The 15,286-nt window shown below is 35.1% G+C and overlaps 1 long non-coding RNA gene across 1 annotated transcript; it reads left to right on the forward strand.

Annotated features, from left to right (window-relative positions):
• Positions 1–4,595: 4,595 nt before the first annotated feature.
• Positions 4,596–8,248, forward strand: LOC109097901. The gene is made up of 4 exons (XR_006157998.1): positions 4,596–4,708; positions 7,069–7,109; positions 7,185–7,508; positions 7,634–8,248. It is a non-coding gene; the product is annotated as an uncharacterized LOC109097901 (long non-coding RNA).
• The last annotated feature ends 7,038 nt before the right edge of the window (positions 8,249–15,286 follow it).

Here is a 15,286-nt window from a genome sequence, read left to right on the forward strand (position 1 = left end):
TTGATTCGTAATTTTGTATATTAGACTTGTATTGACTTGAAGAGTTTTTGAAAGATCTTTCTCTTTATTTGCCTGCCGGCATTCTTTGTATCATGGACACGAGACCCTTCCAAATGTTGTTTTTCCCCATTTCTCTCCCCTAGTCCAACAAGTTCGAAACTTAAGGTTGGACTGTGCTTACTACCTGACACACAGAGATTGCTTCTTGCATGGTGATAGCCCTGGCAGGAGCCCTGTCTCCACGGCCCAGTTAAACAGTTTACTTACAGTTGGTTGTTGCATGTTAAGTAACATCCGTCAGGGCTGCTATAAACTACTTTTTGCAACTGTGGTTCCAGCATAATTTCCCTGCTTGCTGCTCCACAGGGCGTACTGTATTGTCGCTATAACCTTCTGATGGAAGTAGGGCCCATGATAGCGCCAGCCCTGTTGCCACTTGTTTTTTTGTCAGCTTTGAATATACTGTGAAAGTGTTTGACGATGCTGCCGTTCATATTGTTCATTCACAAAAAAAGTCATCTTGCGGTAATTTGCAGGTTGGTTCCTTCTTCTATCGGTTTCCTTTCCTTCCCATTGACTGGATTTTTTTCTCCAGAAGGAAACCACATTTTAAGACAACATCTATCTCCATGCTTATATCTGAAACCAAAACTACAGAGGAGGTGGATTTGCCCCCCTTTATCATCATTAACCCCTACTGTATAAGCTCCACTCACCCAGCATTTTATTTCCAAAATTGCACAAGTGCAATTAAGATATCATGTTGCCATTTTTTTTATTTTTTTGTTCCATGACGCTTGCCTGTCAGATGCGATATAATATTTTAGATTTAAAAAGCACACACTTCACACTTCACTGCAATAAAATGGGTTTAATGGCAATTAAATTCCGAAAATGGGATTGTTCAATCCTAAAATTATGGGATCATCTCTGAATATCATGGTCCTCTAATTGGTCAGTGGCATCATGATAACTAAAAAAATATGCAGTTTAACGCCAGCCATACCATCATCCATTCTCAAGCACATGCTTTCTCCTCTGTAAACAAGAGTAAAATGTTTTTCTTCCAACATAGACCGTGCAAAGAGAAAAAAGCCTCACCTAATAGTTTATGAACGGTCTCGAATGGTTTGAAACACTTAGCCTCCTTATTATATTTGCCTCCAAACGTTTGTTTAAAGGTTTTTATGGTTTTTTACTTTATATATTTTTCTATGTGTTAATATTGAAATGATTGAATAATGAATTCCTTTTCTATGTTTGTAAATATTGAAACTATTGATTAATGAATCCCTTAATACACATCCGTCATCAGCAACATATTACAGTAATGTAGAGAAATGTATTTGATATCTTAGACAGTGTTTTATAATGTTTCGCATCCTATTTAAAAAAAAAAAAAAATTTGGGGGGAAAAGGGGGGGGTGGTCACCACATTACATCCACACCTTTGTGAAGCTAAAACATCATCCTGAACAACGCAAACTAAACCCACATGTATCTAAATTATTTACATTATTAATACAGAAAACACAATACCGACACTTATCTAAGGCATACGATACAACATGCTCTGCTTTTGCAGGCCAGGTGCTTATTGGATGAATATGGCTTATTGGATGAATATGTCAAAATAAAGACAAATATTAACATGACAACAATGAAAAGGAATAGATATAATACACATGGGGGCAAAAAACTCAATTTGATGAATATAACCACAAAGAAAACACACAAAACTAAATATATAGGATGCATGTATTCAGAGAAACCCATATTAATTAATATGAAGGCAGATTTATGAAAGTCTGAATGTTGTCCTAGAAGAACTTTGGCAAGATTTACCCCGTGCAAATCATCAGTGAAAAAAAAAATGCTTTTTAGAAAAACTATGCCACAATTAAGCTCTAGTAACTAAAGCAAATCAAATATTGATCACACCTTTTCAAAAACAGCCTTTGTTCATATGTTTTTTTCTAATTATTGAGAATCACTAGCACAGTACTGGACATTTACATACAACCGAACAATAATCCAATAACCCTTACTGAATAAAGATGGAGTGTACCAATTAATGTTCATTGTTCACTGATATAACTGAAGTATTCCATGGTTATCAAATGGCTTTACTTTGTTACTAACACCCCATGACTCCCAGCCTCAATGTTGATTTAAAATTTTCAGGCACCTGCGTTTAACCTCAATTACACCATGTGAGTAAATCTGTGATAAACTCAAGCAGAAAACACACAAATAATAATATCTTACATTACCTCGAGTTTTGATTTTGTCTTTTTTTTTTTTTCTGTCCTGTGCTTCTTCAGAGAACTTTGACATAACCAACCAGTTTTAATAATGAATCAAACATCATGGTATTTTGTAATGTATCAATTAAAAGCCTTTTCAGAATAAAGCAAACTTAACCTGCAAAGAACATATTTTGTGTATGTGTTACAATAGTGGTAGCCACATTAGGTTTTAGGTTTATTGTTTTCCATGTATGTTAACGCACCATCCAATTCATTTTCCCTCACACGGCGTTCTTCTGGTTGTTATATGAAAATCTGAACTATCAGGAATGACCTGCTCCAAGATTCATTGACGGATCTTATCTGAGGTTCTTAAACCTGTGCAGTTTAACTTTCGCGACTGAATTAATTTATTCATTTAATTAATCATTACATTGTATTGATTGTATTGATATTTAACTTATTTATTCCCCGGCTAGCTCTGTGGAATACTCGATTCTGATTGGTCAGTCACCACATTCTGAGGTATGTTATTTCCCGATAGCAACCAGTAAAAACTAACACAGGCTCACTTGGTAACTGTCTATGCTATACGCTTGATGCAAAACATTTGTTTTTCTTTGTGGAGCTTTGCATTGGTTGGCTAAAACTCACAATCAATATTCTCTGTACAAATATTTGATTATGTCATCCTGGTATAGCAAACTCACTCTCTTGTTTCATAAAAACGCAGCTGCTGCCATTTTGCAATGAATGTTTTGCACACTGTTTTGGATTATAAAATAAGATTATAAAATGATCAAATAAACCTGTTGGGTTAAATCAACTGGCTGGATGCACACTATCCCTTACTTTTAGTTTAATCTTATGATTGCGTAGTCTTCATAAGTTAGAGTTTTTAAGAGTCTTGATTTGTAGGGATGTTTTGGAGCAGTTTGTTATAAATGAAACTAGTGTTGTGAATGTTGATATCAAGTCTAACACTGTGATGAGATGAGAGCAGTTCAGCTTGGCTGGATGTAATATTATTGATAATTGAGACTTTATCTAAAAGCACACAGAAAAGATTTTACCAGAAGTGCCCAAAATATCACATCACAGAAGCTGGACAATCTATATGTTAAATAAAAATGATCGGCATAATTGCAACTTTTATTATATAATTCCCATTTAATACAAGAATGCAGGAATAAATCAAAATGCTGTGTGAGTTCACCCACAATAGTGCTGCACAAAATGAGTAGATGGTGCCCTTATCTTTAACCTTTATCAGATTTGCATAAGCTATGTGACTAATTTACATTTTCTGTGACCTCTGGAAACAAATGCAAATCACAATACTGTATGTGCTCTTGTGTGCAGCGTCCTGAACTCTTCCCTACTGTGTTTTAGCCACCCAAACACCGTATTTTTATGTTTAAGTAAATATATCTAAACATCCTTAAAGCAAGATCAATTTATTTACTCATTTACTAGAGAAAGGGGATCGAGAGTGTGAACTGAAACATTTCCTGAGATGTTTCTGAGGGGAAACTTCTCCATCACATCAACCAATCATTAGTACACTGGTGCTGGAAAATACTGTACATTCTGCCTCATCACAAACTATGACTGTACAGATTATCATCAACATTTTTTTTTTTTTCAGTTTAAACAAGTTTTCTCCTTTAAAATACTACAGACATACATATATTTTTAAAATATACTTCAGTATTCACAGATATATTCAGAAGGCAAAGAGCCTCATGTTTCATTGCGGACACTTTCTTTATATATGTTCAAGATCTAAAAATGTATTATTGTTTAAGGTTTTTTTTTCTTTCTTTTTTCATAACCACCACCAACAAACAAAAATCCCATCAGGTATACTTCCTCTGAAATATTTCCTCGTTCCTGTTCTTCTTCTTTTACTACAAACAAACATGTAGCAATACGAATTGTAATTGGTGTACACATTTGGAATAGATTATTTTCAGTGAATAAATGTTTGAACTCTAAATAAATGCCCCCTCATCATTACAAACCTCTTTAATAGACTCTAAGGGCTTCAGTTGTACTGTATGTTGGCACCCGCTGAATATCAAGAACACATGGAATTGGGATCTTCTCACTTGTTGAGAGTTTCCATATCAAGGCAAATATAAATACTGAATGCTTCAGTATATTTCAGAAACAGCATGATGAAAATAAGCATCAAAAGCATTTTGCCATGTCACGACGAAAGGTAAACCTGCCTGTTTGCCTGCTCATCTAGTCAGACAAGTTCCCTGAGTTTCTCCTCCCAACAAAGCATCATCAAATATAACCTTTGAGTCCCACAGAAAATAAACAATCTGTCGAGATCAAACAAGAGACAGGACCTGTTGAGGCAGAGTTTTATGGATTGAGCCCAGATCTGTAAAAAAACATCATCCAGAACACTATGTTTTCCAAGAGGAGTTTACGAATCACATACTCAGGTAAGTCTGAGTACATTTATTTTATTTCACTGCTGTTCATTACATTATTGGATCAAACGTCACATCAGACACAAGGATTTCTATAGCAGCTTGCAATAAGACCAGCTTATTTGTATTTTAATATATCAAACTTTTTTTTTTTCTTTTTTTTAAGTGAAACTAGCTCAATTTTTTATAGTCTAACCAATAAAATGAGAAATATAAGCTTTTGTTATGTTTTTTTTGTTGATTTATTGTAGTCTAGGAAAGACATGATTAAAGATACATTGAAATCAGAAAATCCAGTAGAAGATCAAGAATCAGAGTACATACAAATGTATGTGTAAGTCAACTTGTGTTTCAGTAGTCTTGAATACACAAATATATAAAAATCTGACGTAATTCAACGGAAGTGTTTTTGACCTTTTGATGACTTCCCACCCGGAAACGTGTAGTCGTTACGCTGTGCTACATTACATTCTATTTTTTGACGAAAAAAAAAAAAGTTTGGAAGTTTAATTTACAGCATATATAATTTATATAGTGGCACCATGAGGTATCCCATCGTTAGGTATGTTTATGATTTTTAAATTTCACATTCAAACCACTGCGAGACGTGTGTATCCGGCATTAGCATTAGCTTGTATTGCCTTTGTGTCGCGTTGCATGTGCTGTTATGTTGAGTTGATAGTAATTTGATTGACTGAGTCTTACAATGCATTCAAGATATTAAATATTTTACCAGTAGGGTAAATAGATAAAGATGCTCCCTTTGTTCTTAATTACGAACATCAACATTTTAGGCTAAGATGGGGTAAGATGTCCCCCCCCCTGCAGCAAGATGAGTTCTCCTGACCACAGATTGCCCAAAATCTCATGTCAGCACTTTTTATGAATAGTTAGGCTAATATTCATTTGGTCATTTCATCTGAATATAAACATTTGTGAGATTTTCTCAGTCAAAACAGTTCTGAGGAATTGTCTAATTTTGTGTCCCTGGAAAATAGTGATCTATGACACTGTATATTGTTGAATATCACAATTTTTTGGTGTCTATTTGTTAATGAGGGACCTGTAGAAACATTAGATTAAATTAGATTTGTGAAGCAAGAAATTATAGTTTTTGTTTTAAAGTCTTTTTTGTTTTTTTTTTGTTTTTTAAAGTCTCTCTGTCTGCCCCTCATTATCTGCCCTATTTATTTCTAGCCCGTTCTGTTCTCCCTTGTCTGCTATTAAATGCCATCCCCGATGTTCCAGTGTTTGTCTCCTTGTTTCCTGAATAAACGATTTCTCCAGCGTCTCCTCATCCCTCATCCATATATCATATAATAATTTGAATTTTCAGATTAATATCTTTTACTGGGATTCGGCTTTGTCTGTCATTTATCTTTGTCTGTCATTGGTTATATCACATTCTATTAAGTTTTATCTTTTGGGAGGAGGGGCCACCCAATAGGGGCCATCTCACCCCTCTTTTAATATTTTACATTTGGTGCTATGATGACTAAATTAGCAAATGTTTTTATTTATTTACTTTAATAACACATTGGCTGATGCATCATCATCCTGCACATGCAACATCCAGTATATTATTTAGGGAAATAAATAGAAACATATTAATTTAGTTGTTAGTTTTGTAATAAGTACATTAATACATCTTGACAATTTAGTTAAACAGTGACAATTTACAACTGGCAAATGAAATCCAGTAAACCTGTTAACCAGTTTATTTTATAAATATTCTTAATTAAAAGGAAGTTTGTAGCAACAAACTTTTAATTCAGATTGAATGATTCCACTCAGTTGGTTCTAAGGTTATAATGAATAATGAAGATGTGTTTAAATAGTAACTCCATGAACTGTAATCACAACACAGTGACAATTTTGTAATACTCTTAGATTAAAAAAATAAATAATAATAATAATAATAATAACAAAAACCAAAATTTAACATAATCCTAAAAAAAAAAAAAAACAATATCTGTGGTCAAGAGAAATATTAAATATGAGGGAGCATCTTAATGTGTGTTGTGAGAATCAAACCCATAATCTATATTCGGCTCGTTTAAAATTCCAATTTGAGTTAAAAGACTATATACTAAAAAAAAAAATAATAATTTAAAAAAATCAGGACTATTTTAAAACAATGTGTGTTACGTTTTATCAGCAGTGAATCACTTCCCATCATGCTTTTAGTTTGTGCAGCTGGTAAACTGCATACCTGCATCTTGCGAAAGTGTTGACATCACAGCAAGTCAGAAAGTTTTTCTAACTGTCATAATCACCAGTGATCAGTTCTGTTCATCTCAGACCAGTCCAATGTCAGTGTCATGATCTACTGGTTGAGATTAAGGAATTAACTTGATTTTCTGTTTCTGAAGTTGCCGTTTCATCTGTATGTTTGCAGTGCTGATAAATAAAGGTAAGTATCTGAACAAACTGTAAAGATACATTCATGCAACAAAATGTTTACAATCATTTTTTTCTGTGAGTTCAGTCTCTCTGCAGGTCACAATAGAGGCGGTTATCGGTGGTTCTGTTGTTCTGCCATGTTCAGCTGAACATGATCTTACACTTCAAGATACTGAAGTGCATTGGAGAGACAAAGACAGCAAGATTGTGTTTGATATAATTAAGGGTAAAGATACAGTAGCTGAACAAGACCCACAGTACAAGAACAGAGCTGAAACTTTCCCTGATGAGTATCTGAGAGGAAACTTCTCCCTCAAACTCAACAATCTTCAACACACTGACACAGGAAAATTCAGCTGCTTCACCACACCCTCAAATGAACAGAAGACTATACAGTTGATCATCAATGGTATATATAATTTTAAGATAAAAGTCTGAGTTCCAGTCTGAATGCTACTGTGTATAAATGAGAGACACATCTGTTGTCTTTATCATGGTGCAGTGATTTTGTTTTTTATTATTCTGAATTTGCAGAATCAACAGCAGAAAACGGAAATAAAAGCACTGAACAAGAAAACCAAGGACCAAAAACACAGTCAGTCTGGATGATGATATTCATCTGTGTTTTTCTGTTACTTGCATCAATTGTTCTGTCTGTAGCCTATTTTATGTTTAAATGGAGAAACAGAGCTCAAGCTGCCTCAGAAGGAACAGTGACAAACTTTTAGTTACTTTTAGCTAAATTAGTACAGCTTTCATTGTTTCTTTCTGGTGCACACTACTGTTAAGGCATGTATTACAAGTATTAAACTTTTTGTTCTGTTATATACAGTATGTTGTGTTTTGCCAGAATAAAGTTTCCTGGCAATGTAAAACTATTAAAAGGGGAAACCTCTTTATTTAGATGAGGTTACTAACACAATTAATAATCTTAAACTGAACATGTTTCCAAGACTGAACAGTTTTCTTCTGAAATTCACAGATTTTGCTAAAAATGAGTTTGCTAAACTTTTAGATACTTTCCTTTGTGTATTTTCATACCAAGTATTATGATGGCTTCTCTTCACCTGCACTTACTCAAGGCCTTATTATGTTACTCCAAACACTATTTGTCTAAATAAATGCAACCTTTGTTTTTAGTGTCTTAAATAATAGATACAGAACAGTTTTTTTTTTTTTTTTTTTTGTCAGGCACATTTCTAATAGATATTGTCATTCTGTCATATTCAATTTCAGATTTTTTCTTCCTTAGAAACATCCCAGTGAAAGATAAACTCACTTATCTAAGAATATGAGGAGTTGATGTTTTGACAATGTTTTTCCTATTATGGAAAGAGCAGGATCTAAATTTCTATCTTAAATTATCTGGCTCACAATGATGCATAAAAGTTTAAATAATATTAGAGCTGGGGTACCTGGACTCGGGACTTGGACTTCATTTATGAATGAATTCTGACTTAGACTCAGGTGGACTTATATTCAGACTTGACACAGACTCAGATTTTGGAGTGAACATTTTTTTTGAGTATACAGACAAAGTTTCTTCTCACATCAGATCATCAGATGATTATCCTTCAGTCTCTATAGACGACTTGAATAGTCTGTCAGGATAAAAACAGGAGGGAAGAGCTATGAGGCTGATCTTTCTGGACTGAGCTCAGATATCTATTTTTTTTTTTGGAAAAAAATTAACTGTTACATTTTTTAAAAGCCATTTAAAAAAAGCCAGCTAGTATGTTCCTGTTGTTTTTTGTTTCCTAAGAATGTGGTTGTCACTAGAAACTCTGCATTCTTGATTAAAACAAAAGTGATTGAAAAGATTAAGAAGATGAAGATAAACTGTAAGACACAATGGCATCAGGGATATATGCGACAACATTTTGAGAAATGTTGGATCCTGAGGATCAGGATCAACTGTAAGCACCATCTTCTGGTGAGACATGGGAATTCATTCAGCACAGCCCTCACAGTGTATTATAGGTCTTGTGTGGCGCCCTCTACTGGATAAAAACATAGCCTCTGTAAGGAAGAGGGTAACATAATTACTAAACTTTTTAGATACTAAAAAAAAAAGCCCCAGCCACCTGTGCAGGAAAATCATAATTAAACATGCTGTATAAAACCTCATACATGAAAAAGCAAAAGACCCTCATAAATACCAAATTATACTTTAAAATAAAAGATTATAAAGGTGTAAAATATGAAAAAAAAAAACTGAGTTTCTGTAAAGATTTTTTTATTATTATTATTATTAAAAACTTCATATATTAATCTTTCACACACCCTTGACCATAAAATCAGCTCTTGTTAATTTTCAGTGGCTTCTTTCATGTATGAACTACTTTGTGCTTTTAATGCTGACTTTAACATGAGATTTGGTCAAGTTGCTTTTGTAATGTCACAGCTAAACATTTTCAGTAAACATTTCAGGATGCAAAAGCCACAGGATGGTTTCTAATTTTCACTTCTAAGACCACTAACTCTTTCATTTCCTTTTAGTCTTGTTCACAATGGTGCAGTTGGGAACTTATAAGAATCATCTGAAAAAATATGTTTCAGAATAACACTATGTCAAGTTAAAACTGTTTACTTAAGGCCTCAGACAATATTTATTACGATATGTATTACAATATTTTTTAACTCTGCCACAGTATGTTAGACTAAAACCATATGGCTTCATGTTTTTTACTTGAAAAAGCCACTCACTACACTGTAATAAGTTTCAGTGACTTTTCAAACTTGAATAATTGATTCAATTACTTTAAAAACAGCCATTCTGATATAATTCTGCCACCAAATCAAACTGAATGACAGTAAGATTCTGTGAGACATAATTCCAGTAGTTATTTACCAGAGCAAATATTTACCAATGAATGACTCAATACATTAGGTATATTTCCTTATCACATGTCTTTCACATGATTTAGTCTCTTTTTTTTTGGGGGGGGGGGGGGGGGCATTTGGATAAACATATATATATATATATATATATATATATATATATATATATACAGTATATATACTGCTCCAGGTGTTTGTATGCGTGTGTGTGTGTGTGTGTGTGTGTGTGTGTGTGTGTGTGTGTGTGTTGTTCACTACTCACTGCTGTGTCATGTCACTTCCCAAAACCAACATCCAGGATCTGAATGTCACCACAGCAACACTAATCATTGCAGTTAATATAATACATCAAATAATGTCATCAGGTTAAACCACTGTAAACTGAATCTTATGTTGAGGACAGACTTAAAAGTTATCTGTCCATAGAATAAAAAACACAAAACAAAATGCTATAACACATAGCACAAACTGTACTTTAAAGGCATTTCTTGGATAAATAATATGTAAAATAATATAATTAACATTTGAATAATGTGACAGAATAGATGTGTACAATGGGAAGCTGAATAGCTGAAAAGACCAGATTAGACCAACAAGTTGTCTCAGCATTTTTAGCGCTTAAACTGGTGTGGTCTCAGTTTAGCTGGTCCATATGTTGTGCTGAATATTGTCACCCTGTGTCAGTATTATATACATGTTATACAAAGCATCTATGAACAATATTGAAATAAACAAAAATATTTAAAAAAAAGAAAAAGGAAAAAAGGGAGATTTGCTCTCACATAAAGTGATTATGCTTTATTATTATTATTATTATTATTATTATTATTATCATTTCATTTATTTATTTTTTTACATGCACATCTAATTGAATCTCACTCAAAAAGGTTGAGGTTTTCTTTTAAACTTGTGTTTCTACTCACATTTAGAGATGCATGGCCGCTGTTTTTTTTTTTTTTTTTTTTTTTAATAATGAAAATTGTGGCAAGAGTTAAGACCTTAAACAAACCTAGTCGCGCTTGAGTAGAGCTCCGCACGTTTGGCCCCTTTTTGCCGTTTTTTTTGTTTTAATTTAAGTTAACCTCTTTAATAATATTATTTCTGATGGCTTTCAAGCGGAAACAGCAGGAGATGTCTCCGTCGGCTTCTCCAATTAAGAAGAAATCCAAGCCACCGACCACGGATGATATGGTGGATAAGATGGCGAATACTGTTGCGCACTTTGAGGACATTCTAAGAACTGAGTTGTCAGCGATGCGGAACGAATTCGCTTCTCACATGTCAGTTGTTCAGTCGCTATGCTCCAAATTGGATCTTCTTACAGGGGAGATGAGAGAACAAAAGAAAGTTTGTCGCAGATCACGATAGGCGAGTAGCCGCGCTCGAGCAACAGGTGGTGGACTTACAGGATCGCAATAGGCGCAGTAATCTGCGTCTGGTTGGATTGCCTGAAGGGTCCGAAAAGGACGACCCTATGGGCTTTTTGAAAAGATCTCTACCGACGTGGCTTCCGTCTCTGGCGGGCAAAGAGATTGAAGTGGAACGAGCGCATGACGTGTACACAAGGCTCTCCTCAGATCGCGCTAAACCACGGGTTTTCATCTTTAAACTGTTGCGGTACGCGGACAGGGAGCTCATTTTGCGGGCCGCCAGACTTCACGCCCCGGTGAAAACATCCGACGGAGCAACGCTGTCTTTCTTTCCAGACTTTTCTCCAGTTACCGCAAAAGCAGAAGAAGTGCATTCGCGCCAGTTAGGAAGGAAATGAGAGAAGCAGGCATCCAGAATTTTCTTCTCTATCCTGCAACGCTGAAGGTCATTCTCAATCAAGGTGAACCTAAAATGTTATACTCCCCAGAAGAAGCGAGAATTTTTTCTCAGATCCCATTCATCCACCAGCTCTCAGTGAACTCCAGCTGGACATTTGTTATCTAACTGGAGAGGAGATGCTCTAAATGGTTAGGCGACTGTGTCTTTCACTGTTCACTCTAATGTTTACTTCTGAACTCATAGTTACTAGAAGGTCTCATTGAGCATACAGTATCGCTTACTGATTATGGTGGTATAATATTTTTGTTTTAGTTGTATTCCTTCTCTTTTCTTTATTTAATTTTTTCTTTATTGTTTTCTTTTATATTTTTTATTTTATTTATTTATTTATTTATTTAGTTATTTTCAACAGAGATACTATCTAGTAAATATGTGACTTTGGGGCCAATGTTGGCGCTTTAGTAATGTGCAGGTTTTTGTTGACGCCACGGATCATATTAAGGGGTGCTGGCAGATCAAGGTTTGTTCTTGGTTTGATCTGCCATAGTTCATGGAAATGTGTTTATGTTTTTTTGAAAGCTGATGGGAAGGATGGGGGTGGGGGGTGGTTTGATGGTAGACTCAACTGGTTTTGTTTTTCAAATTTGTATTTGGTCTTACTATGCAGTAATTCTGTTTGATACCTATGACTGACCTTAATATTCTAAGTTGTAATATTAATGGCCTAAATGGCCCACACAAACGTACAGGTTTTCTGGATTTTTTGCGAAGAAGAAAGATTGATATAGTGCTAGTTCAAGAATCTCATTTGAAAGAGGAGGATGTACACAGGTGTAATAATAAGTTTTATGCGAAGTGGTATCTCATTCATCTTCCGATACTAAAACCAAGGGTGTTCTAATATTGGTGCGGAGGACTTTAAATATTACTATTTTAGATAAAGGTTGTGATACAGACGGTAGAATAACATTTAAAAACAATAGTGGAGAATAGGAATATTTTATTTATTTCAGTTTATGCCCCTTGTACTCCTGACCCTACTTTTTTCTCTCTGTTTTGTCTACCTATCTTTTAAAATTTCCAGATTTTGAAATTGTATTGGGTGCAGACACAAATTCTGTAATGTCGCATATCCTAGATAGATCTGGACCAAAGGAATCACACTCTCAAGCCTTCTGTTCTGACAAACTTAGGCAATGTGTAACATCAGCTTCATTGGTGGATAGTTGGCGTTTAATTAATCCTTCTGCCAAGTCTTTCACTTTCTTTTCTGCCACTCATAAATCCTATTCGCGAATTGACTATATTTTCATTTCTACTTCTTTATCTTCAGCTGTTCGTGATGCCGATATCTGTTCCTTATCTTTGTCGGATCATTATGGAAATTTGTGCAGATTATCTTTGATCCCTCGGCCATCTCGTGCAACTAGATGGCGATTTAACCCTAAATTGTTACAGGATGAAAACTTTTGCAGTCAATTCAGAAATAAATTTGCTGAGTTTATTGAAATTAACCAAGGTTCAGTGGATGATCCGCGAACACTTTGGAATGCAGTTAAAGGATTTATAAGGAATAACTCAATTTCATATGCCTCTTTCCTTCAGAAAAAACGACATAAAAAGATAGCTGAACTGGAATCACAGCTCCAGAATCTGACTAGAGACAATCAACGTTGTTTCTCAGACAGTAAACTCAGCAAAATTATGGCGGTTAGGTCCGAACTTAATTCATTACTGAGATCTAGGGCAGAATTCCTGATTCAAAGATGCAGGCAGAATTATTATTTTCAAGGAAGTAGACCAAGCCACCTTTTAGCTCTAAGAATACGCAACAGTGAAAAATTTGCTAATATTTCAGCAGTGAAATCCCAATCCGGGCTCATTATGACAGACCCAAAAGACATTAATATTTCTTTTCATTCTTTTTACTCTAACCTCTATACTTCTTCTGCTGTTGGTGACCCTGATTCTTTTACATCTTTTTTTGTCCAATCTTGATCTACCTAGGCTGTCAGATTCGGATTCGGATTACCTGGCTGAACCGATTACTCTTCAGGAGCTGGAGTCAGCAATCCGGTCTATGAACAAGGGGAAATCCCCAGGTTTAGATGGTATTCCAGTCGAATTGTATTCTACTTTTTGGTCGGATTTAGGCCCCCTTATGTTAGATATGATAAATTTTTCAGTTAGTCAAGGCTCATTTCACCCATCTATTAATATAGCTGTTATTTCTCTCTTGTTAAAAAAAGATAAAGATCCGACTTCTTGCTCTAGTTATCGGCCACTTTCTTTGATAGGGACTGATGTTAAATTGTATGCTAAGGTACTGTCTCGTCGTCTAGAGAAATTTATGAACAGGCTAGTTCATCATGACCAAACAGGGTTCATTAAATCTCGCTCAGCTTCGGACAACTTACGCAGGTTATACCATATTATTAACTCAACTAATAGTTCATCCTCCCCTTGTGCAGTATTATCTCTAGATGCAATGAAAGCTTTCGACCAGCTAGAATGGAACTATTTATGGGCGGTTCTACAGCATCTGGGTCTAGGATCAAGTTTCATAAACATGATAAAAGTTCTGTACTTCAATCCAGCAGCCTCTGTTCTCACAGGTTCTGTTTGCTCTAACCCATTCTTTATACATCGAGGTACTCGTCAGGGTTGCCCGCTTTCTCCTCTGTTATTTGCATTATCCTTGGAACCCTTAGCTCAAGCGGTCCGACGATCTCAAACTATTTCTCCCATAATTATAAGGAATACTCAGCATCATATTTCTTTATTTGCTGATGATATCTTATTGTTTTTGGAGAAGCCGTCACATTCTATTCCTCATGTATTGAATTTATTTGACCATTTTGGATCTCCCTCTGGGTTTAAAATTAATTGGAGTAAGTCATGTCTACTTCCCCTCAATTCTAAATTTGATCCCACTTCCCTTTCGGCATCTATTCCATTGGTTCAAAACTTTAAGTACTTGGGGATAAATGTTTTTCCTTCTCTGCAAGAAATCCTTTCAAAAAACTATAATAGTATTCTATCCAAAATATCCTCAGATTTGGAAAATTGGTCTCGTCTTCCTACTTCTCTTCAGGCTCGTATATCGGTGATTAAAATGAATGTTCTCCCACGTATCAATTTCTTTTCTTCGATGATTCCTCTCCCTCCACCAGTTGGCTACTGGAACAAACTTGATGCATGTGTTTCACTGTATATATGGAATGGGAAACGTCCTCGTATTAAACTGACTACCTTACAACGAAGTAGATTACATGGAGGTCTTTCTCTCCCTAATTTTAGACTGTATGCTCAAGCCTTTTCCCTCCGCCCTTTATCAGTTTGGTTTGACCCTGATGGTTCTGTATCTTGGAGAGCAATTGAGGAATCTATTGTTTATCCATATAAATTGAAGCATCTTGTTTTTTCTGGGGTTCCGCTTAGGCAGTGTAAATCTAGGTTTGGTCCCATTGTAACCCATCTCCTATCCACATGGAGGGATGTTGAAAGACGTTTACAACTAGTTACAATATGGCATAAGCATTCACCAATTTTCCACAACAATAATCTTTAATCAGG

This window comes from Cyprinus carpio, chromosome B22 (genome assembly GCF_018340385.1).
Source record: "Cyprinus carpio isolate SPL01 chromosome B22, ASM1834038v1, whole genome shotgun sequence".
NCBI lineage: Eukaryota > Metazoa > Chordata > Actinopteri > Cypriniformes > Cyprinidae > Cyprinus > Cyprinus carpio.